The following is a 24,096-nucleotide window of genomic DNA, read 5'->3' on the forward strand; positions in this document are numbered from 1 at the left end:
CTCAACAGGAAGTTTATATCTAAAGGCCTTGGCTATAGCCAGTATTGATGCTCAGTGTAAGCCTGATCATCCAATTATACCTTACACTATCACTCCTCCAGTAAAGCAAACGGTTGATGTTAATGAGATATGATATCACTCCCAGTTTCCTCAGCTGTTCTCCTTCATCAAAGTTTCCTCGATGCAAAGTTTCAAAATGACCTCCCTACAAAAAGCACAGAAAAAAGTCTAAATCTCCCCTTCAAAAAAGGGGTATGTTTTTGGTAACATTAGCAAACCATGACAATCATTGTCAACCTGCAGTGTAGGCAGCAATCCCAGTGTGGGTGAGCACAGAGAAAATCAGGTGGGTCTAGCCCGTCCAAGACCAATCATACTTAATAGGCTCTGAAACGCGTATCTTAGCCAAAATGGGCCATTACAACTATACTTTCCTGAATGCACCACAGTTTAATCATACAAGCCTTATACATTATTAGAGGTAATGTTACAGGCACCAAGACGAACATTAACAGCATCACATAGCCTGGCAGCCACATACTCACACATACACACAGCTGACAGGTGCAACAACGTCATTAAAGTGTAACTTCACCCCCAGGTCTGAGTCTAACTCCATCCACTGCATAATTTTGAAAAATGCTAAAAAAGTGGGCAAAGGGCTGAGAGGGGGGAAGCTAAAACTGTCTCGATCAGCGTATATTTGAAAATGACCACGGGAAGGTTGCACAGTTTCCCATACTCACATTCAAGGGTGGGGGGTGGGCGTTAACATTCTACCATTTATATAAATTTCATGACGTAGAAAACTCCCAAACAGACCACTCTATGTCAGCAGATAACAGGTTGAGCCCTTTTCAACCCATGCAATGCAGATTTTTATAAATTTGGTGTCAATGTCAATATTAACACCAGCATTGATGTGTTTCATCACAGCACAGTCATATAATTTAGTTTACAACTCAAAAAACATGTTTAAATGTGCAGTACCTCTTTAATCAAGCGTATGGCTAGAGGTACACTGGCACGAGCTAAGTAACGTCAAAAATGACACCTGAACAGAGCCTGGCACGCCAGCCACATAAACCACACACATGCACGCACGCACGCGCACACACACACACACACACACACACACACACACACACACACACACAGATGGCAGACACAGCAACATTAGCATAAAATCCAACTGTACACCCAACAAAAGCTATACCCAATAAACAATAATATTGAAATAGGCAAGGCTACTACGGTCCGAAATTGTAAATGATTACAGCAAGAGATGGCAGGGCTTGCTGTTGAACACTGAAATTATTTCATTATAGTCCAACACTTCAGTCCGTTCTCTTTTAAAGGAGAGCAGGGAGAAAGAGTTCAGTCTGTATGTCATCATTGATGCCCTGATGGCAGGTTGATGATGTTTTTTCCTGACTGACAGTTGAAAAGAGTCTTTCAACAGTACAACTTGCTGCTGCTGCTGCTGCTGCTGCTGCTGATGGGGAGAGGGTTGAATTAGCAGCCATGTACGTATTGTTGCTTCTTGGCACTTGTTGAGGAGAAACTGGAGGAGCAGGACTAGGTGTCTGGGTTGAGAATAATGGCTGAACTTGAGCTGAATTCTCTTCCTCCTGCTCCTCTTGATGTCTTTTTGTGACTGCATTGTTTCTCCATGGTTTTTATCTTAACCTATATTAAAAGCAGCTAGCTATCGGAAAGTAGGCTTCTGTTCCTCTGTGCAGGGGCTGCTCACTGCTTGCAATCTGGCATTTGTGAAATGCACTGCCACTCAAAAAATCTGACTTACCAACATCATCATCACATGGTAAGCAAGAAACACGATTTTTATTTTTATCGGTCACTTAATCAGATAATTGAAACAGTATTCATTGACTGCTATACACTGAAGCTTTCTGGTTGGGTGTGCATGAGTGCCAAGTTTGTGAGCCCAGGCCCACCAAGTCCACCTAGAGTCCTGCCACTGCTTTCACATTAAAATGCATTTATTGTGAGGTACATGCATGAGGTGGCAAAGTATGTAGCTTTACACACGTTTCCTTACTGCTACAAATGAAAAAAGCGGAACATAGAACCTTATTTAATGTGACTCAGTGATGTTTGGCCAACACCCAAGGTCTCTGTACAATTTTATTTCTCATCAGCTGGATGTAAACACTGTTGTCTCCCTGATTTCACCCACTAACTTGGTTTCTTGTGTGCATATAGATGATGTTTTACCATAATTGGCCATTACATTAAACTCAATCTGTGCCAAAATCAGTATTATATAAAGCTATCAATAAAGCTTTGAATGTGTAAACTTAATTCTCTTGGTTGAATTTCAGCATACAGACAGGGCACACCTCTTGTGCCAACCAAAATCAAGCGCTTGTTCAGCAAGAAAGAAAAGGTAGCCTGCTGCATATTTCCACATTGATGTAATGTGTCTTGGCATGGTTCAATCCAGATGATAGTGTTGGCAGTTGTTTTTAACAACATGTGCAAGTTGTCCAAAGATTGATTTAACATTTGGCCTGAATGATGGTGGCTTGCAGTCATTTAGGCAGTTTTAACATGTTTCATATGCCTGATTGTATTTTTTTTTGGGTAGGCTAAACCTAACAACACATCCTGATAAAGTATTATTGCCACACTTGCAGCCACTGTACCTGCCACTGTTTGACTAAGAACTGATAGGGCTTCAACTTTGTAGGTGCTGGCAATCCTTGCAGCATGCTCACAAGGCCAGGTATACCTCCTCCCACAAGGATGCAACAGAGTAAATTTTTAAATGGGGGGCATTCTGGTGAGGGGTCTGAGGATGCTATATGGTTGCACTGCCCCTGGACCAGATTATTTCTTGTCACAACTATCTAATAAAGAAAAGGAATGTAAACAAAAAAAAATTCAAAAAGAGGTAACTTCATGTGCAGTTTTAAGATTGGTCACACTAGAACATGGCAAAGTGAATTTCTTCTGCACATTCTCGTAAAATAGATGGTGGTGTAGTGACTACTCACAAGGATTGCGCTAGTGTAAATAAGTCATAAATGCTTTCTGAGCTTTCTATTTTCTCTGTACTTTGCTGCTACCTGCCCTTGGGATTCTGTTGTCAGGACTGTACATAATTTTATACACTACAGAGTGACTGAAGATAAAAGCTCTCTGACCTGGCTATCTAACTCATTAGCTCTGGATAATAAGATCACAGTTTATGCAAAAGAGATATTTGTAATTGTCTCTTTCGTTGTGCTGTTTACTCTGACAGAGAAATGTAAATAAAACTGGGTGATGCAACATAGCTAAGCTACGACCGCTCCCTCCATTTTGGACTGTCCCTCCATTTTGGACTGTCTAGCTCTCCGTTCTCTCAGAGGTCAGCACTTGCGCTATTGGTCATAGGTGCAAATTTGTGTGTTTAAGTTTACTAAAGGTTTAAGTTGGCGTGAAAGATTCTTGTGGATTTACTTCAGCGCCGCTACATATATGCACATCATGCACTGTGGATAGGGCACCAAGTGCTGTAGGGGCACCAAACAGCACCTCTGTGAAGTTGGAATAATATTCACAAATTTAAACCCGGATCAATAATAACAATAACTAAGAGAAACATTGTTAAAACACAAACATACCTCTTTCCTACCATAGTAAGGTAGACAATGAGCTACAACCTTATTAACACCAAAACAAGCCGTCCTTCGAGCCGGACCAATAACACTGGTCTCTTTGTACAGTCACACATCAATGGTCTCCTGTTGGTTATACTACAACACTTAGTTTGAAAAAATATGCTTTTGCATAATTTTGGGGAATTTAAATATTCAATAACATCACTCTTCTACACTGTGGTGTCCCCATAATCAATTCTCACAAAATCATGAAAATATATTTCTATGTTTTATTTTATTGAAGATGACTGCACTTTCAAATACTTATGGTGATTCCATTGGATTTAACTGATTTTAACTGATACAGCAGCATTTGCAGACTTAAACAGCTAAAACCAAGCCCATAGCTCCCAGTCTGAAAAGTGAGGCCAATGCAGAAGTGCGTTAAACCTGCATACTTTCTAATGGCCAGCAGGGGGCGATTCCACTGGTTGCAAAAAGAAGTCTGATTGTATGGAAGTCAATGAGAAAATGACCCTACTTCTCACTTGATTTATTACCTCAGTAAACACTTTCCTAATGAGTTTGTGGTCTCAATTGCATATTCATTTTGTAAATTATCATCCCATTCAAAGTAAAATATAGGATAAAGCAGGGTATTCCTTAGGGCATGGCAACTTTGTGATTGACAAATCGCTACCACAGCCACAACATCGATTACATAACGCAACCATGGCGTAACCCCAGATTCACAGAGTATAGGCATAGCTGCTGCAATTTCACAGTGTGTTTTCAGTTGATGAAAGTTAAGTGTAACATTTTGGTCTAGAAAAGTCTTGTTCAGCATTTGGTTGTAGTAAAAGACCCTCTAAGGAGTTCAGCACCACCCTCTCATCCAAATATGGTCAATTCTGGCTCCAAAAATCAAAGATGGCAACGGTCAAATCTAAGATGGCGACAGTCAAATTGCTAAACTCGAGGCTTAAAAATGACTGTCCACAAACCAATGGGTGACGTCACGGTGACTACATCCATAATTTTTTTTTTATAGTCTGTGGCTAAAATAGAGTAAGCTAGGGCTCAAGTTTGCTGCTGGAGGCTGCTAAGGAGTTAAGGTATCTGTGGTTAACTTGCCAGAATATCAAAGCAGTACCAGCAGGCAGATTGTCCTTAAACCAGAGAGGGAAATATTATCAAAGATATTTTGTCTGCTGGCCTGTGTAAAGCCAATCCATATTTTATACAATACTGGCAGTTCAATCAGCATGCAGCCCAGCATGCAGTAATGCAAGCTGCTGATCTCGCTGCTATTTCTGCCTGTTGCCGTGTCTAAAGCTGACTTTATAAAGCACACTATCTTCTGCTGTGCTGTGTAGGTCAGTAGCAGTATTGACTGTGAGTGTTTTCAGGCATATTAAATCCAGTGACAGTTCTGGATCATAATACTTTTGAAAAATCAATGAGTGTTCATTCGCTAACACAATTCCAGTACAGCAACATAAAAATTGTACACAGTGTATGGCGATGTGTGAATGTGCAGTTGATTTGCTATCTACATGTTCTGGGTTTGGGTGTGTTTTAATGAAAAATACAAAGTAAGGAAGTAAGGAGGAAAACAAATAAATGGAGGAATGTTGGTCAAGTAAATCAGTCTTCAGATTTCTTTCTTTCTGAGAACTTTCCTACTCTGTTGTACTGTTAAAGAAGTCAATAATAGGCTTTAATAGTCTCCCATTAAAGGCAGTGCTGTTTCATCTAAAGTAAGTGCCAAAATACTGTGAGGCCAGTGTGCCAAAGAGACGATGTAGTGAAAGAGAATCCATGTCATTTTTTTCCCTCAAAGTCCTTCATTGGATGCACACAGTTTGTTCTGGATACAGATGCTAATTGCATTTTAATGTGTCATTAAAAATAAACCCATAAATCAAATGGTAGCACAGTAATTGGGGTTTAGAGACTTAGCGGCCCCTTAGGAGACATAATCCCACTTTCAGAGGAGAGGGGGGGATTCTGAACAGTGCTGTATTTCAGGGCAAACACAGATAAATGGCCAGCTTTTATGTCTGACCACAGTATGTTCAATGAGGTGCTATTCAGCACTGAGGCCCTTGCTTATGAAGGCAGGGCATGATGGAGACAGCATGGACAGGATCCAGGATCCCTTGTGACTGAAAACAGACAATGAAAATGCTTCCACCAGAAGAGATGAACCAGGAGAGTCAGGAGCTTTGAATCAAACTATAAATGCAATCTGTTCAACCAACAGAGCACATGAAGATTAAGGTGAGTTGAGTTCATAGCAGCGAAACAGGCAGGTGTGAGTGTGTTAGGGGCACAAATAGGTTTTTTTTTACAAATATTTATTTCATATAAATATTTTAAAAATTTGTTTTCAGGAAGAGAAAAAAAACATGTAAAATATCAGCGCACAGGTCGGTGACATCACTATCTCAGTCTCTCTCCTCTGCTCCACTATTATGTCTATCAGCAGGTCTCAACGAGGGGAGTCACATCCACCTGCTACATGATGCACATTTCCTAATTAGGACATCACTTTGGAGTTGGGAGTGTTCCCCAGAGATAAAGCTGAGCTACTGACACACATGAAGTGCTCCCAAGTGACTCTCCATAACCTGTTGTTCCCCTTCTGCTTTCCACAAAGTTAGGTTGTAAAAAATAGGCAGTAAATGAAAAGTGCAAAGCAATAATCACCTTTGAAGTTCTTCCCTACACATAACACGCTCTGCTGTCTCTGTGTTATGGGTGTATAAATAGGTAGAGGTCTGTCTGCAATGAGGCAGTGAGGAAAGTTTTAGCTTAGTAGTCAGCGCAGTTGTCTAGGATCTGGGAGACTCCGGTTCAAGACCTGGTGTGGGGACCTCCTTCATAAGCTAGTTTATTCATGAATACTTATTGTAGCACTTTCATTTCTAAAATTAAAAGCATAATAAAAACAAAAACAGGATTTTAAAGCCTTTTTCCACTTTTATTCAAATACATATACAAATAATTTTGCTGCTTCATCAAATGTAGACACAAATACAAATACTGGGCCCTCTACACATCCCTAGAGTGTGTGCGTGTGCATGTGTGTGTAAAGGGAAGTTACGCAGAAGTTGAGGTGTTCTGCTACAATGTCAGATCACGATCAGTCTCAGTTAAGCGTGTGGTATGAAAAATTAAGCTTTTCTTCTGTTTACCTCCGGTACTAAATGTATGGAATCCAAGCACCAGTCATGACCTTTGACCCTCAATGATCTGCTTTGTTTTGATAAATACAAAATTATATAACTCAGTTGTTAATAATAGCATTTATAAACTTCTGTTCTAAACACTTCACCAAAATGACAAAAAACACATTTTTCTAGCCACACAGAGAGTTTTTATTTGTCCAGGTCTGACATTTCTGTTGCCAACTCATAATGGACTTGAAAGGAATTTCATTTGTGGTGCTTATAATCACAGAGAACTGAACATTTGAAAAAAAACAACTCAGCAGCAGTATGTCTGTCCCTAGTACCCAGGTTATTCTGGGTAATCCACATACCTCATTGTGAACAGTTTTCTTGTAAATGCCATGTAACTGCAGTCCATATTCTTTTTAAAAATAACAACATTAAAGCTGCACTAATCAATATTTTCATATTAACAATTGATCAGATTACTATGTGTAATGTAAAAAAGGTGTCATTCATAGTGATGAACCCTCTGATTAACTCTGCAGTTCCTCTCAGCTATATGGAGCTTTTTAGACAGTTTTAGGTCATTGTTTTGGTTTTTGGTTTTACATCCTCAGTCTCACCACTCTCATCAGCCTGGTTTCCAGCAGCAGCAGGCAGCTGTTTGCAGTGACAGTACACTACCTGTCCAGCACCAAACAGTAGACAAGACATTGGTGACCAGCTGATAAACATAAATTTAGCATGGAAATACTCTGATAATTTTCTCAGGAGTTGGTGGAGACTAAAACAGAGCTAAACTGCAAGTGAATATTTGACTCAGATTCATCAGGTAGCAGAGCCATGCTAATCCATGAAGAATGCTAATGTTGCTAGATGTGTAAATAGGCAACTGTTGCTAATACATTAGCCATAAAACTTGGTGATAATACGCCAGTGTTATGTTGTCACTTTATTCCACTGCCCCCATGTGGCCAAAAAGAAGAAGAAAAAAAAAATCAAGTAATGCAGCGTTAACAGTGATGCAAAAACTGTTAACATCATTTGTTTTCCACGACATCCAGTTGAAAAAAAATTGACTCAACATGACTGAACAGACAAGAAAGAGTGCCCCATAAGCCACTGATACACTTGCTTTTTACCAACACGAACACATAGACAATGGCTGCGGTTCCAGCATCATTGTTCACATTCTTGCTTGCGTACTTTGTGTATACATGGAGGAATCCACTAGGGGGCAGACTGGGACCTAATCATAACTTGTCGACACCATAATATCTTCCTTAAACTACCGCTTTAGCACAACATAAACAGAAACCATGGCGACTCTCAAGGAGGTTATAATATCGTTGATGTTGAGATCACGGCAGAAAAGGTGGCGGCTGCGACATCGAGCATCTGCGTAGAAATCATCATATAGATGAGGGTAGTTGTAGACAAGCTCTATGCGTTTCTCTTTGGAACTCTCTGCTATTGTTGTTGTGACTGGACACTGCTGCTGACCTTATTTTGTGATACTACCCATCCGGTCATGGATTGAACTGCATTTTGCAAACATGTTGCGTTAATTTCAGACGTACACAAGCAGCGCTCCCAAGGAACACAGGACACACAAGGTAGCCATGATGCACCCATAAACATATAGTTAAAAGCAAGTATATCAGTGGCTTTAATGACACTCTACTTAAAGACACAAAGAAAAACAGGAAATTCATTTATCATCCTTGTGAAATGTACAGAATTGGCACAGTCCCTGTAAACTATACATGAGTCTTTACACACACACATACACACATACATTATCAAACAATCCAGAATAGAGAACAATATATTGCTCATCTATCGCTGGAAAGGTGGAAGATAAGCTGTTGAAATCTTCCCGTCAGACTTGGCTACCCTGATCTGTTGTTTTAACAGAATTAGAGGGATCTGAGGTGGATTATTGTTGGGGCTGAACCAACACTGTGTAGGACTGCTGGGCTGTGCTTAGATGTTCCATGCATTTTACACTGTTGTCAGAGTGATGTGACGGGGAATGAAAGGCTTTTCTGTGCACACAGGCTGAGACGTCGGAAGGAGGAATGTAGCATGCTATTGAACTCTGCAGGAGACACAATGATTAAGGAAAAGACATATTACTATTCGCCCTATGAATCAGGGATTAAATAAATTCCAAACTGATTACATTTTGGCAAGAGAAACTTTTTTCCTTGAAAACTCACGTTGCTTCGGTGCCGTGTCGAACTAAACCTGTCATGCAACTGTTGAGTGATTTGTCATACAGTGATTATTTGGCAGGGCTCAAAACTAATCTGACAACTAACTTCTATTTTACACAGGCACCTGCACACTGCTAGAGTTAAAGGAAACTTCCAACCCAAAAAACATTGTGCTGCTCTTACAAACAGCTAATGGCGATTTACTTTGCAATACAACACCCTGTCTTTTTCTTTTTGGTTTTCTTTTTGGTGCTCTCGTTTCTCTGACTTTGTTGAACTGCTAAAACTTACTATGCTGTTGCTAGCCCAATTGTCTCCATTACATCAAAGAGAAACCCTCTGGGCATACAATATTCTAGACAACCCAGAAGAATAGAGGCTGTTAATGTAGCAACATGTTGATATCAGTGGTTTTTGAATTAGATGTTCAGCAACTGCCAATGGCTGTTATGTCCGCAAGTCCATATACTTTGTTTGGGTGTTCACATACTTTTGGAAATGTATTGCAATTACAGTAATGAGCTGCAACCCTATCTCCGGAAAACACTGATTTTCTTATTCTTATTGATGTATTCTGCAAACCCTGGATTATGTTCCATGACAGGGTTTTTTAATGTGGAAATTAATTTGTTATTTCTACAATATACAACAATGGCATGTTTTAGGCAGGGAAAGATCCTGCTTATAACAAATAAACTTAAGTTAACACACGGTTAAGGCAAACATTAGGAAAATCATGTCTTCCTGGATTGGCACTGAATGTGACCATAACTCCTTGGGAGACTATAATGACATACATCCCCACTAATTTAATATCATCATGTCCTCATAGAATGACCCACATCTGTAAAACCCCTCATCAGCACACAAGTAGTCTTTACAAAAACAGCTGTTACAGTATCTACTGGTAGGTTGAACTCTTACAGATCTGACATTAAGTCATTTTAGTGAAACTTCCAGGTTTTAATCCTAAAACACTCCACTTGAGGAGCCTATAACATGATGATGAGCCACTTCTTATAGTAAAGCTGTAGACTTGTTTTGTTGTATGAAAAATTTGTTGTCTCAAAGTGTTAAGCTAAAACACATATAAATGACATGAAGGAAAATAAACAGCAGCAGACACAAGTTTTGTAAGGACACTGAATATATGTTGTCATGAAATATAACATACAGTCCGCAGTTTAGTTAAACCATGAAACTGTTTTTTCGCTGTTGTTTTACAGTCACAGTGGAGACGCAGGTCTGCATGTTCCAATATCTTTTGTTTATTTGAGTATTATTTTCATTTATTTTAGAATAATTAATTTAATTTATACAACAGTCTGTTTTAGGATTGTATCTGATGACTATTGTCATTGCTCACTATGAGTGTACATTCCTCTAACATGCTTTCTTCATTGATTATTACATAAGACAAGGATGAACATGAGCCTTGTATTCATATGGTTATCTACACTATATATATGAAATGAGATAACGCTTAATGGAAATTTTAAAAAGGAAGATTTTGGCTCTTGGAGCCAAATATGTTCGTATGAGTGCTAGGTTTGGTCCATATGGCTGCTATTTCCTGATCTTTGATATAGCATCTTGACATTTATTACATTATATATATGTATACCATGAAAAGTAGCCAGTAGAACTCTAAATATGTTGGTTTGTTCTGTGTCTCAGATCTTGAGAGAAGAGAAATGCAATGAAAAGTCACTGAAAGGCCATGTTCTGGTTTGGACACCTTATACAGCTGTGTTTACTGATTATTTGTGTTTCTTTAACTGTGTGAGCCCGGGGTGTGTAAGTGGTCATACAGAATACTGATTGTTTTATACAAAAAGATCATATAAATATTTTCCTACAGGGCTTTTACCATAAGTGCATGTGGTTGAAAAGTATTCAAATGCTAACAAATGCTTTCAAGATTTATTTTTTTTTAGCTTTTTTCATAGTTTCTGTGTCACAATTTAAATCGTTTCTCACATCTAGTGAGCCACACTGACAAATGCAGTACTACTATTATATATTTAGATCAAAATACGAATAGGAAGGAACGATTTAATGAATGCAGTAGGGTTTCATTTGCATTGTAACATCACTAACCCAGCGTGTGTGGAGGGACAATGATCTAACCAGATCTTTAAGTAAATAGTTTTGGTAAAAATAAGGGAAAATTGAGAGTCCTGCTTATTCAAGTAAAGGTACAAAAGTAAAATAACATGTAAACAGCATTTCAGTGTTTTTAGATGATTGATGTGAAGTTCATTTTAACTACTTTGTATACTGTTGGACAGTTTAATCTTTCAAAATGCATAATTTTTAATAAACTGATCATATGTTTTTTTTTATGTAACAGTAAAAACAACTACAGCTGTCAAATACATGTAGTGGAGTAAAAATGTAAAATATTTTCCTTTAAATGTAGAAGTATAAAGCAGCAGAAATTGAAAATACTCAAATAAAGTACCTCAAACTGTACTTAAATATACAATATTTGAGTAAATGTACTCACACAGCCAGCACAGTGCTACAGTCCAATACTACTTTTGAGGATCTCCAATCAGTGTCAGAATATGAGTATATTTTTACCTGCAAGTTTGTGTCTTTCAGGCATTTGGACACATGTAGTTTGGTGCTGCCATGTACAGTCCAAATCTGTGCAGGCCAGCTGCAGTACAGCTGTACACTCTGACCAGAGACGCACTGTACTCATCAGTGAAGTCAAATCAATTAAGGAGCAAAACATCACTCTGAAGGAGCAGCATGGCCTCCTGCAGCGGAGCAAGAGTGAAGTGAGACAGCTCAAAGAAGAGCTTAAACAAAAGGATGAGCTCATCAGAAGGATCACCAAGCAGAGATGGGCTCCTACCAGAGCCCATGTGGAGACCCTGGACCTGCTGGCACAGAAGGAAAAAGAAGTGAACCCCAGCAAACTGGCAGTGGAGGAGAGCTGGTGATGCTCTTGAAGTGAGCCTCAGGAATGAGCTGGCTCACAAGGAGATGAGCTGGAGGAGGAAACTCCAGGAGATGGAGAGAGAAGAGCCTGTTCTCTCACATGTGGCTCAAGAAGGAGGAGAATTGGAAGAAGGGCCAGACAGATAAGGATATAAAACTCCTCATCTGTAACATTGACCAGCTTCAGCTACGCTGCCTCAGCTGATCCTTTGACTTCACAGTAATGACCTTTTCTGGCCTAGAATTTACCACAAACCATAATCAGAATCTGTGCAGGTCTATTTACAAGTGGTTCTGACCACTCTTACCAACAAAAATTTTGGAAAAAAGAACACTGATGAATCTGGAAAAAAAACTTGTCTCACAAGTTAAGATCAAATCTGTGCCATAGACTGTAAAAAAATAATGGATGTAGTCACCGTGACATCACCCATTGGTTTGTGGACTCCCATTTTAAAGCCTCCAGTTCAGCATTTTGACCGTCGCCATCTTGGATTTTTGGAGCCAGAAGTGACCATATTTGGACAAGAGGGTGGAGCTAACCCTGATGCTAGCTTCTAGCTGCTAGCTAGGTTAGCACGGTGCATTTACAGCCTCCTTTAAAGCTCCTCATTCCTGACTGCATCACTGTTGTGCCAATAATGGCGGTAAAGCACACCCTCAAGTGTAATATTGCTTAAATCACCCACAGTATTGGGTAGTAACACATTACTTTGTAATTTGTTACAGTAATGTAATTACTATTTTCAGTAACAGTAGTGTAAGGGATTACAATTTGAAATTCAGTAATTATATTACAGTTACTAATCCCACTTACTTTTACACTTGGGGGTTGCTGGCTCGCTGTGTTACTGTTATTAATGGAGGGTTGATATCGGTGTGGTCTCTGCAATCATCTGACAGACGCTCCTGAGGAGGAGAAATGTGACTCATGGTAAATTCCAAAAGTAGAGTTGTAGGCCACGGGTAAGTCACGGGTATGCCTACAGCCTCCTGACGCTAGTTTAGTTCAGAGTTGGAGGGTGTGTGAATCGTGCAGCTGATGTCGGGACTTCCGGAGTGCTGTGTGCAGTCACTGATGCTACTCTAACGCTAGCTGTTGGATGGTCAGTAAATCCTTCCAAACTGTTTCCTGCTTGCTTGTTAACCCACAAACATCTCATTTTCTGTTTCTACATGTGTTAAATACAGAAGATGCTGATGGCTGAGTAACAGAAGTAAAGAGTAATATAATGTATTACTTTTGCTGATGTGTAATGAGTTAAGTCATGTAATAACTTTTTACAATAGAGTAACATGTAATCAGTAATTAATTACAATTTTCAAGTAACTTGCCCAACACTGGTCACCAAGCATAATAACACACTAATAACATAATCCATGTTCGCAAAGCTGTCTTCAAGATAGTTATAGCAGCTGTGTTGCGTATATTTGAATCTATTATTGTAATAAAGGTATGCTCACAACACTGCATGTTTGCATGTGATTTTTTGGGCAGGGGCTGGAGGCATCCTGCTCTCTGGGTAGACAGCTGGCTCTCTTGTCCTTTGTTATCAGTATAAGCAGTACGAGCACAGTTAGTAAACTAATTGAAAAGATGGTAAGTGTGCCATTTTGATCTAATAGTTAATAGTGGTAGTAGAGTGTGTTAATATGCTACACAATAAGGCCTGCAAATTAGAACTGATTGTTTCTTTAATGGCATATCTGTGGATTTTGGAAAGGAATTGATTCAAAAAAACAGAAAGTGACAAAATTACACTGGAGTTTTCAGTTTTCCAGTCCATTCCATTACCAAGTATCATTTGGAGCAGGTGCTCAGTGTTGTGTAGTAGATGACACTGTTAAAGTAACCTTCCTAACCCTCACTGTGACTGTCTGGATTACAATGAAGTCAGGGTAATGTGGGTCTTTTAATTTGTAGTATTACTTTGTTGCCAATGGTGTTAAGATTATTTTAAACAATAGGATATAACCTTAATGAAGTGCATTCTAGGGTAATTTAATGATCAATAATAAGAGAATTTATGGAGGGTGGATGAGTGAAAAGTAGTTGTCCGTGAAAGAAAATCAGCCAAATTATGCCTGTGAGAGGAAATAAGGATGGAATAATTCAAACAGAAAGACCGTTATTGTCTGTGTCTCTATGTAATTCCCTCTTTTATCCACTTATTCATGTAAAATTCAAGCAAGAGCAGAAACGACTGGAAGAAACTAGCAAAGAGGTGAGAGAGAGGGGAGAGTATAGTAGGAAGAGACAAAGTGTGTTTTAAAATTCAAGTCATTTTTGTTGTCGTCCCATAGCAATGTGTCACTGTCAAATGCTTTATCTGTCAGCTGCACTCTTGCCCATAGACAGCCCTTGGCCCTGTGGGAGACTTAAAGGTGGCTTTTTTTTCCCTTTCCTCCATGTCTGCCTGTGGCAGGTGTGGAGTCATCACAACTCTATTAGCTTCACCACAGCAATAAAAATGAGACTGTCCTCCTAAGAAAAACGACATAACGGGTCGTTACGTCAGTCGCCAGAAATGACCTATAGTTATGTTTATTATGACCTGGAGAAGTGACGCAGTTCAGATGACGCCTATATAAGGTGACAAATTTCCATATTTGGAGGTGGCGGGTCGGGTGGACGGTAAGATCCTAACTTTCAAAACTGTTTGTATCTCGTTTCCAACCGTGAATCAGGACAGTTTTTTAAAACCTGTAACTACAATTGTTGTGGTGTTTACTGTGCTTACTTAAAGGGATAGTTCAGATTTTTTGAAGCGGGGTTGTATGAGGTACTTAGTGAATAGTCAGTGTATTACCTGCAGTAGATTTGGGTTGACATGCTCCCAGTTTGGAGAAGCAAACAGGAGTATTGACACGGAAGCTAAACACTGTATTGCTGTGGACGAGGACAGCAGAAAAATGTATTTTAGCCACCTAAATAAATCAATATGAGTCTAAGTGTACGCTATATTTAGAATATTTTCACCACTTTACCTTGCTGTCATACAGCCCTTTCCTTTGGCACATTTTCTCAACCGAACTGAAAGTCGACTTTGGTGCAGTTTGGACACGCAATATGTTTAATATTAATAAACTTTGAATAAACCAGCAATTAGCTGTGTGCAGGGGCAGGGCGGAGCTTCAGGGCTCTGCTGACTGACTCCACCATGTCATGGAGAGACCAGAGGCGTGATACGAGTCAGAGAAAAGAGCTCTAAAGAGGGAAATGTAGGTGGCGAAAACGGAGCTTTTACTCAAGAATGGACACTCTTCGTGTTAGCAGCATGTTTAGAAGATCAACAGCAGCAGCAAGTGACTACACAGGAGGCGTTCAGGTACATTGTTGAGCAAAGGTCACCTGCATTTTTTGAAGAACTCAGAGCTCAGTGCACAATGACTGTAGTTACACATGTAAAATAAACAAATGCTTCCACGGGCAGTCCAAAAGCAGTTTGTCTCATATGCTGCTAGACCATGGTGATTGTGAAGCCCCCCTAAAGACAAAGCGCAAGTCTTTGGAGCAATTATACCCACTCAAATCCAAAAGCACAATATTTTATTTTTAAATGGCGCCCTTATGTTACTTGAAATGAGAAAAAAACCCACCTCACATCAATTGTACCTCTTCATTTTTCTATGTGTTGAAGTAGCAGCCAGTGGCCAAGAAATCGGCCCGTTCCAAACAGGCACGTTTTGAACCGCACTAGTTAAAAGTTAATAATTACACGCTTCCTCCTGACCCTTTGAGCTCAAAACCGTACGCGCCGACTGCTGATGTGTGAAGATGCCTATCATGCCTATAGAGACATCTTATGTGTGGTAGAACATAGAACTGCATCAGCTTCTGTGTCCATTAGGAGTATATCAGGGCCTTTCATCATTCAAGTGAAGAATCTGAGGCAGTAATGAAAACCATAAATTTATGAGTTGTCTTTATTATATGCATGGTTAGAGCCCAACATGTCTTCTTCAAGTTTTAATAAACACTTGGAGGATTTTTTTTTTTTTTGGCTGTGGGAGCCTCACATTTCTCTCTTTTAAAAAGGTTCAATTTGGGGCTGTGAAATGCACCGTGGAGATTTTTTCAACCGGATCCTTTTTCCTTTGGGTCTGTTCAGGCTCAGCTCCAGTTGCTGCCAGGTCCTTTCAGACTCAAACCTGGATGTGGCCTGTTTTAGATACTGTAAGTCACAGGTACTATTTTAGACCTTTGAAGGCCTGTGGTATCAAACACTCAGCGGGAGTGAGAGTTAGATCACACACTCTGAGGCTTGCAAGCCTGCCTTAGAAAAAGATGAAATCCCTCTTCACTCTCTCCCACCAGTGCTATCTTTCAACAAAAGGCAAGCATAATAGGTAGCCACATACCACACTCTGCAGCCATTTCCATCTGCACCCTGATAAAGAGGCCCATTGGTACACTTGCTGGGTGGGGTAGAGGTCTGACTGGCTCACCACAGGGGTTTGTCCACCTCCCTCGCTGTCCTCGCTAATCCCAATCTCAACAACTGGTGAGAGGACCAATCAGAAGATTCCTGACAGGTCCTCCAAATCCACCCAGGTCAGGGATAATTAGCCTGCAGGTTTCTCTTTCTCCCCACTGTCTGAACATGTCTGAGAACAGGCCGGCTGTGAGAGACACATTTGCTAGGTTTCAATGGAATTATGGAGGTGCAGAATGGTGAGGGTCAACTCCTTGTGTCCCAGCATCCAGGCCTCTTCAAGAGATCAAAATGAGGCCCCCTATTCTTTTTTTTTTAATGTTAGAATTTTGTGTGTGTGCATGGAGATTTGGCAATGATTAAAAGCTCTGCAGCTCTGCTCAAGCAAAACCACATTCTATTAAAATTCTGTTTAACAACCATCCATGCTCAGTTATGTTCTTTTAACATGTTGTTTCATCATTCATTGTTTTGGAAAAGCTGATTTCAACAATATTCAACTTGGAATGGTTCCTAAAAAGTGTAAGTTTTTCATGTTGGTTAATTTTTGGGTGAACTAAGGGAGAAGAGAATCAAAGGCAGTTATCACTAACACTTTTTTGTCTTATGTTCCCCTCCAATGCCCCGAGGAACTGATAAAATACATGCAGAAAAAAATGCTATCTCTATAAAACTAGTTTAACAAAAAAAATTCAATCTCACGGCTCCATTTACTAGCCTTTTCCAGAGTTTTTAGCTGAATCACATGATCTTCATCAGCAGATGATCATTATTTAGTTTTCATGGGGAGGGATCTAAAAGGTAACTACACACTCAAATTCTGCTTACTCCCTCCATCCCAGCATATTTAAAGAGGTACTGCACACTTTAACATGTTTTTTGAGCTGTAAACCAAATTAGATGACTGTACTGTGATGAAACATATCAATGCTGGTATTGACATTGACACTAAATTTATAAAAATCAGCATTTTTAAAATTTTAAAATTACTCAACCCTGAAAAGGTGGGGCTAATGCCGACGTAGAGTTGACCGTTTGGGAGTTCTCTACATCATGAAATGTATATAAATGGCAGAATGTTAACACCCACCTCCCATAGCCCCCACCCTTGAGTGTGAGTCTGTGAAACTTATTTTCAATTCTATGCTATTAGCTTCAGGAGCTAACAGCAGCTAACAGCAGCACTGACCTGCTGGAGGAAATCTCTCCTTGTGTGACTGTCTGTGGGAGTAAACACTGCCTGCAGCCACAAAAACAGCATAAATCCTGTCTGTTCCTGCAGTTGTCAGCTGCTAAAATCTTGTTTTAAAATGTTAAATCATGGTGTTACCATGGTGAACTTGTCCACTGCAGAGCTGCAGCTCACAGACGGAGAGATTTCTTCCAGCGGGTCAGTTGTGCTGTTAGCTGCTGTTAGCTGCTGTTAGCTGCTGTTAGCTCCTGAAGCTAAATCTAACTTGTGAAAATAAACCAAGTTAAACACAGACAGCTGTAATTGAAAATGACTTCTGGCTTGTTTAAATGTTGTCTCACTACCTTCCTCTCATCATCATCATCATTATTATTATTATTATTTATTATTATTATCATTATTTTGAAGGGGATGTCACTGAGCAACTTCTGCCCTCCTGCCTCACACATCAAAGTAATCCCAACTCATGGTCCACTTGCTAGCTTTTTCCAGAGCTTTCAACCACCGCTCTTCCACTTTGACATTGACATTCCAACTTCATTCAGTGCTTAAACTTATTTTAAGCACATCCATTTTAAATGTTGCAACTGCAAATTTTTGGCAACAAGCCCAAGTTACCCTTATGAGAACACCAATAATTATTAATACACTACAGCATGGTGTGCCTTTATTTTGCTCTCTGACAACGTGTCCACAGGCAGTGATTCGAGATCTCTGTGTGGGCCAGCAGCACTAAGAGGAAGGTTATTGAAGCTACATTACCACCATTGATATTACCCAACTCCTAGCCCCTTACTTCATTCCCCACCCATTCAAGAATCACATTAAGGTTGCGGAGAGCTGTTTTATTGCTTTTAGCTTTTCAATTAGGCTGGATAATTTGTGTCCACCTCCTTTAGATTAGATTTTAAATGAGAAACATGTTGTGCCATTAATTATCACAATTCTTATTTTGTGGACAAAGCTCTTTAACGCCCGGCTGAAAAGGAGAGGAACAAGAAGAAGAAAAAAAAGAGGGAGAGGAGAAGAAAAATGCAAATGTGATGAACAGCACAGGGGACTGCTGGGTAGTGGACAGGCTAAGTGATTAGCTCAGTAATAGTGAGAAGGCACTGTGACAGTGAAGGCCTCTCAGAGAGAGTGCTGCTTCGGCTGGCGGTGCACCCGTCAGGCTTCCTGACAGCCTGACGTTTTCCATGCTGAGATGTGTGTGTGTGTATGTGTGTGTGCGTAGTTCTGACCTGAGGTGATGTTGGTGAGCTACAGAAGATGTTCCATCGTCCAGCCTCCCCACCAACTCTCTTTTCCACCCAGCTGAGGAGCAAACACTTCAATCCTAGTCAGCTCCAAAAGTGGGTCAGGCCTCTCTGTAGCCTCTGCTGTTTGTCTACATCACTGCTGTTGCCTCTGGATTCTCTGTGCAGCAGGACGTGCTTCCACAGCAAGATAGTTGTGAGGTACTGCAGGCAGATACAGCAGCAGGTTCAATGTTGTTTATATGGAATAACATCTTGAGAGTTTCAAATACAAGTTTGAGAATACTGAGTGAAACTTAAATACGACATTAAAGTGTGAGAACATTTGAATGAAACGAAGCTATTTCCGATGGCTGGAGACACAGCTGATCAGAGTGTTGTGGATTGAATTAAGGATGTGGATGTTATCTTTCTACATAGCTAGTTAGCCACCTAGCTGAATCCACGAAAAATAGCCACAGCAATGGCAACAAGCATTAATGAGACTGATGCAGCTGTAGCGGTAGTTATAAGTCAGCTTACAGAAAAGAACAACTCTTAAATTGGCTTTTTTTTTTTGATTTTCAGGAATTTGTTAAATTTCCTATAAACCTGTATTAGAGCTTTCACTGTGATTGCAGTAAGTTGGCGGAACAGATACGTCACTCACTATGACCTGCTTATTTTTACTACAGTTTTTGTTTTAACTATGTTAGAGATGTGTGTGCAGATATATATATTTATATAATTATATGTATGTGTGTTTGTGTGTGTGTGTGTGTGTGCAATATCATACTACCTTATTTTTTCTTTTTCTTTTTTAAATTGAATTATTATTTATTGTATTATTATTATTATTTCACTATAAAATATATAAATATTGTAAGAATGCTGTAAGTATGAACGCCACGCCAGTGCAAATGCACTCTTGCAATAAAGTATAAAAAATAAAAAATAAAATAAAAACCTATTTTAGAGGTGTTGATTCAACTTTACAGTTAAATTGTGTTGTTTCATTTTGTTAGGTGTCTCGAACATTTTGTCCACCTCATTTATAACAATGAGCGTAAACTAGATATTGAAGTTTCTTCTCGGTATAGTGCAACACAATTCAACCGCATCACAAACTACAGCCTCTTAAATTACCATAACATTGAATCCAGGGCCTGGTTATAACCCACCAGGGGCTCCTGGGGCACAAATGAGCTGTGGGCCCCTGTTGCTCCTCCATCTTTCCCGTTGTGTCCTGTCCAGGCACAGTACACATGGCAGCCTTATTATATTTCACCCAGAACTCCAGGAGCCAACCAGTACTATGCTACAGTATGAACACTGGACATCAAACAAGAGACTCACACAACATTGTAAGATAATACGCTGTATTTTTGTTCACACTATTATTTAATGATGTATTATTGATGATGTATCATTATGATTAATGATTAAGATTGATGTATTGTTATTGTTTTATTGAATGTGGGTTTTTTTTACTTTTATAGGTGTACATTTTCCCAGTGTAAAAACGCAATAAATTATATTTAAAAAGCATAAAAAACTACACAGCTGTAGGTTTCCTTTGTGTCATTTAAGTAGTATTTTTATATTTAGGAATAGGCACCATGTGAGCATCGGTTGAAATAATTAGGGTTGGGTATTGCTAAAATGTTCTGATACTAGTGCCATCACAATACCTGAGTTTCAGTACAGATACTAAAATTTCAGTGTATTACTTTGAGAAATATGAAGGTAGAATTTGCTTTCAGCAATTTGTTTTTCTTTTACTATAGTATGCAGTAATGTGCACACCCGCTGCTGTCTATTCTCCATTATTATACTTACATTATAAAACTTTCAATACTGCACTTAATTATGGACATACCAGTAAAGCAAATCTGAACACCATGTGCTATACAGTATGTTTATGCCTACATGCATGTGTGTGTTGTCATACTGTATATCTATATGCTTCATGTATGCATGGGCTTCCTCTAGAGTCCTGGGCTGCTTAACATGTGATAATGACCCCGCCGGCTGAATTTAAATCAGATTACTCTGCTCTCTCGGGACAGCCTGTATGTGTCTCTCACATTAAAAAGAACATTCTTGTAGAAGCTGCAGAAGGGGGAGCTGCTGGTGAAATAGTGAAGCAGGAGCTTGTAAAAGAGGCAGAGGTCTGTTAGCTCTGAGGTGTGTTTCCCCCCCCCCCCCACGCCTCTGAGGAAGTGACTCACGCATGTTTCTGTTTGATGGGTAGATGTAATGATAAACCTCACAAGCCAGAGTTGGCTGACAGTACATGGCACTCACACACCGACCACCTCAGAAATGAACGGTTTGTAATGGGACTAAAATACACTCCCGGGCACACTTACAGCAGCACTTCTTTGTTCTGTTTGATTGCATATTTGACTGAAAGTGCATTTTAATAAATCTTTTGTAGCATGTTCAGTTATTTTTAATGAATTTAACTTTGTTCACAAACCAATAAGGCTATTAGAAGAGCTAAACCACCCCTTTGTTTTAGACTATAAATCATTATTACACTGTATTATTATATTAGCTATTCCAATTTTCCTAACAGAGCAGGCTATTTTAGAAGTGGTGCGCTGCAGCAGTCTCAAAAGAAAACACACCCTCGGGGTTTTTTTTTTTATTTCAGATCTCTGCAATTCCAGCACACTGACCTAATTGTAACCTGTTTTCCACCCAAAGCTTTTTGAACATTTCTTCTATCGTCTTTTGAAGTTTTCAGCAAAAGGACTGTTAAGCTGATATATTCAGATAAGTAAATACTTCTGCAGAAACCTGAAATGCAATATGTAAAGAGTCCTGATTCATAGCTTACATGTGAGTATCTGTTCATACTTCCCCTTCGTTAGTCCAGTTTTTCATCTGTTTGGAGATTTAATGTGAAGTCCATCCTTTTAAATGAGACTTCACAAAAACTGTATGATATTTTAGTTTCTGATTATCTAGCTGTCCAAGAAGATAATCATAGTTTGGTATTGGTCATCTTGAATTATTTTATTACTTTAACTTGATGAAGACTCACCAGCAATGACTGGTGATTCTGTTTTTCTTATTATTCCATGAAAATACCCAACCCTCTCTGTAACTTTCTTTTACTTACTTTTGGCCTCTGCTGTGTGGAAGTGAGAAAAGAGCCATATACATTATACCAACACTGACCACAACAATTAATCTGTTACAGTCTCATGGAATTATAAGATCCAAGATGCAAAGTCAGTCCTCAGTAATAACCAGTTTCTATAGCGATGCCATGAATATATAAGAAAGTATAGATACAATCATAATAATTACAAGGCAAGCAGCTGCATTACTGACCTCCAAATCAAAAAATCTTATTTTCAGGCAAACATATAACTGCTGAGTAAATTACCGATGTAGAACAGTTTACATCCTGTTCATTCACACACAAGAGATGTAGATGGAAAAATGTCACTGAAAGAGTGAAGGCCGACGGTGCGGACAGTGAAATCATCACTTGTAAAAAGGGAGCCTGGCCTTATATGATATACCAGTGTAACATGCCACTAACACACGCAGATTCAAACCACTGTTATTACTGTTATACTGTCATTCCTGTGGAAACGTGCACAGAGTTGTTTACTACCACACTCCAGCATGTGAAATAACTGTGAATAAAATGGAGGAAAAGCTGATTGTCACAGTCTCCACTTTCTCCTCGACGTGCATCTAATGAGCTGCTGAGACTGTTAAAAGAACGACGACGTGTGGAAACAAACAGGTGACACTGTTGGTTCATTAGTAACACAACACACACACACAGAACGGCAGATTCATGAAAGGCCAGAGACTGTCTACTACTTGTGGGCTTAAAGGACAGGTTCACAATTTTTCAAGTGTGTCTTAAAACAACAGTCAGGAGTCCACATGAACAGTGAAAGAGGTTTTCCTCACTGTAATCATTCCTTCTGTTCATACTGGATATTAAAAGATCCTTCAAATGTGCTTTCAATGTAAGTGATGGAGGCCAAAATCCACAGTGTGTCCACGCAGTCCACACATTTCCACAAGAGCATAACATTGTCCAAATATAAAGCTGATCAAGTCTGCAAGTGCATTTTCTGTGGATTTCTAGAGAGTCCCTCGACTTTGCTCAAAAGATTACTCCTATCTCTGTCATAGTATGGAAAGAAGCAGACATTGCACATACCTTTCATAAACTACCAATGTCGATAACACAAAGAAGTGTTCAGGAAACACATCTGACAAAGGTTACAGTGTCAAAAACATTTATTTTATCCCCTCGTGGCCCAGCACCTTTGCAGACTTGACATAATGACTTATGACTGAGGTTCGCCAAGGCTCTGGCGCTGCTGCTGCTACTGCTTAACGCTGCTGTTTTTAACATGCTGCTCAGTTTTTTTAATCCTGCACTACGGTATTTATTAGATATGCTTATTATTGTTATTTATTCTTAGTATAGGAGCCTTGAACCTTGAACCTCTGTCCACAAGACCAAAAGGTGGACATTTGGATGTCTGTTAGCCTCTCTGTGAAGCAGAGGGCGCACTGGCTTTTCTTGTACCCCGTGGGTGAAAGGGTGAAGAGATACTTGTTTAAATTGACCACTAAGACACTTCCAATAAACCACAAACTACTGGCCACACCACCAGCTTTAGAGACATTAGGCCAATTGAATGTGAGAGACAGTTTAACAGCCCCCTTTCCTCCTATCAAGCGCTCAAGCAATTTAATCCATGTTTTGCAGCTTTTGTAATTCAGCCTCCACTCAAACACCCCAAGATACTTGTAATTACTGACAATAATTGAGTTTGTGTCGATGTGAAACACAGCTTGTGCTGGACGGGACTGGGAGGAGAGTGCATTTGTTGTGCTCGTTTGGCAGAATGACAGTGATCCATAGCTGCAAAGACAACAAACGCGGCACCTATTTAAATGTTTGGTGAAATGAAATTAAATGTGACACAATGAGAGGAAAGGGGAGTGGACCCCACAGTCTCATCCAGGGTGGTTGTAATTAACTTGTGTGTGATGGAAACACAGTTAATACACTAGGGTGTTTATGACAGTGCCACTAACGTCACAACGCCATAATTCCATCTGTCAGGGGGGGCTCAGCGTTTCACCTGTGAGCTCCTGATTGGAAGTAAGTTTACCGTAGAAAATTCTGCGATGGCAGGCTGTGTACTCTGAGTGTTATTTGTGATGCGCTAGAGTAATATTTGTCAGCCAGAAATAGCTTATAGGAAAAAGTATAATGCGTCAA

The 24,096-nt window shown here is 39.6% G+C and overlaps 1 long non-coding RNA gene across 1 annotated transcript in view; it reads right to left on the reverse strand.

The window, feature by feature from the left end:
* Nucleotides 1-24,096, reverse strand: part of LOC137168784 (uncharacterized) — a 202,858-nt gene that overhangs the window by 110,888 nt on the left and 67,874 nt on the right. Inside the window, exon 2 of the long non-coding RNA XR_010924341.1 lies at nucleotides 18,828-19,046. This is a non-coding gene — a long non-coding RNA (uncharacterized lncRNA). The remainder of the gene's footprint in view (nucleotides 1-18,827; nucleotides 19,047-24,096) is intronic.

Source organism: Thunnus thynnus, chromosome 18, assembly GCF_963924715.1.
Source record: "Thunnus thynnus chromosome 18, fThuThy2.1, whole genome shotgun sequence".
Classification (NCBI taxonomy): Eukaryota; Metazoa; Chordata; class Actinopteri; order Scombriformes; family Scombridae; genus Thunnus; species Thunnus thynnus.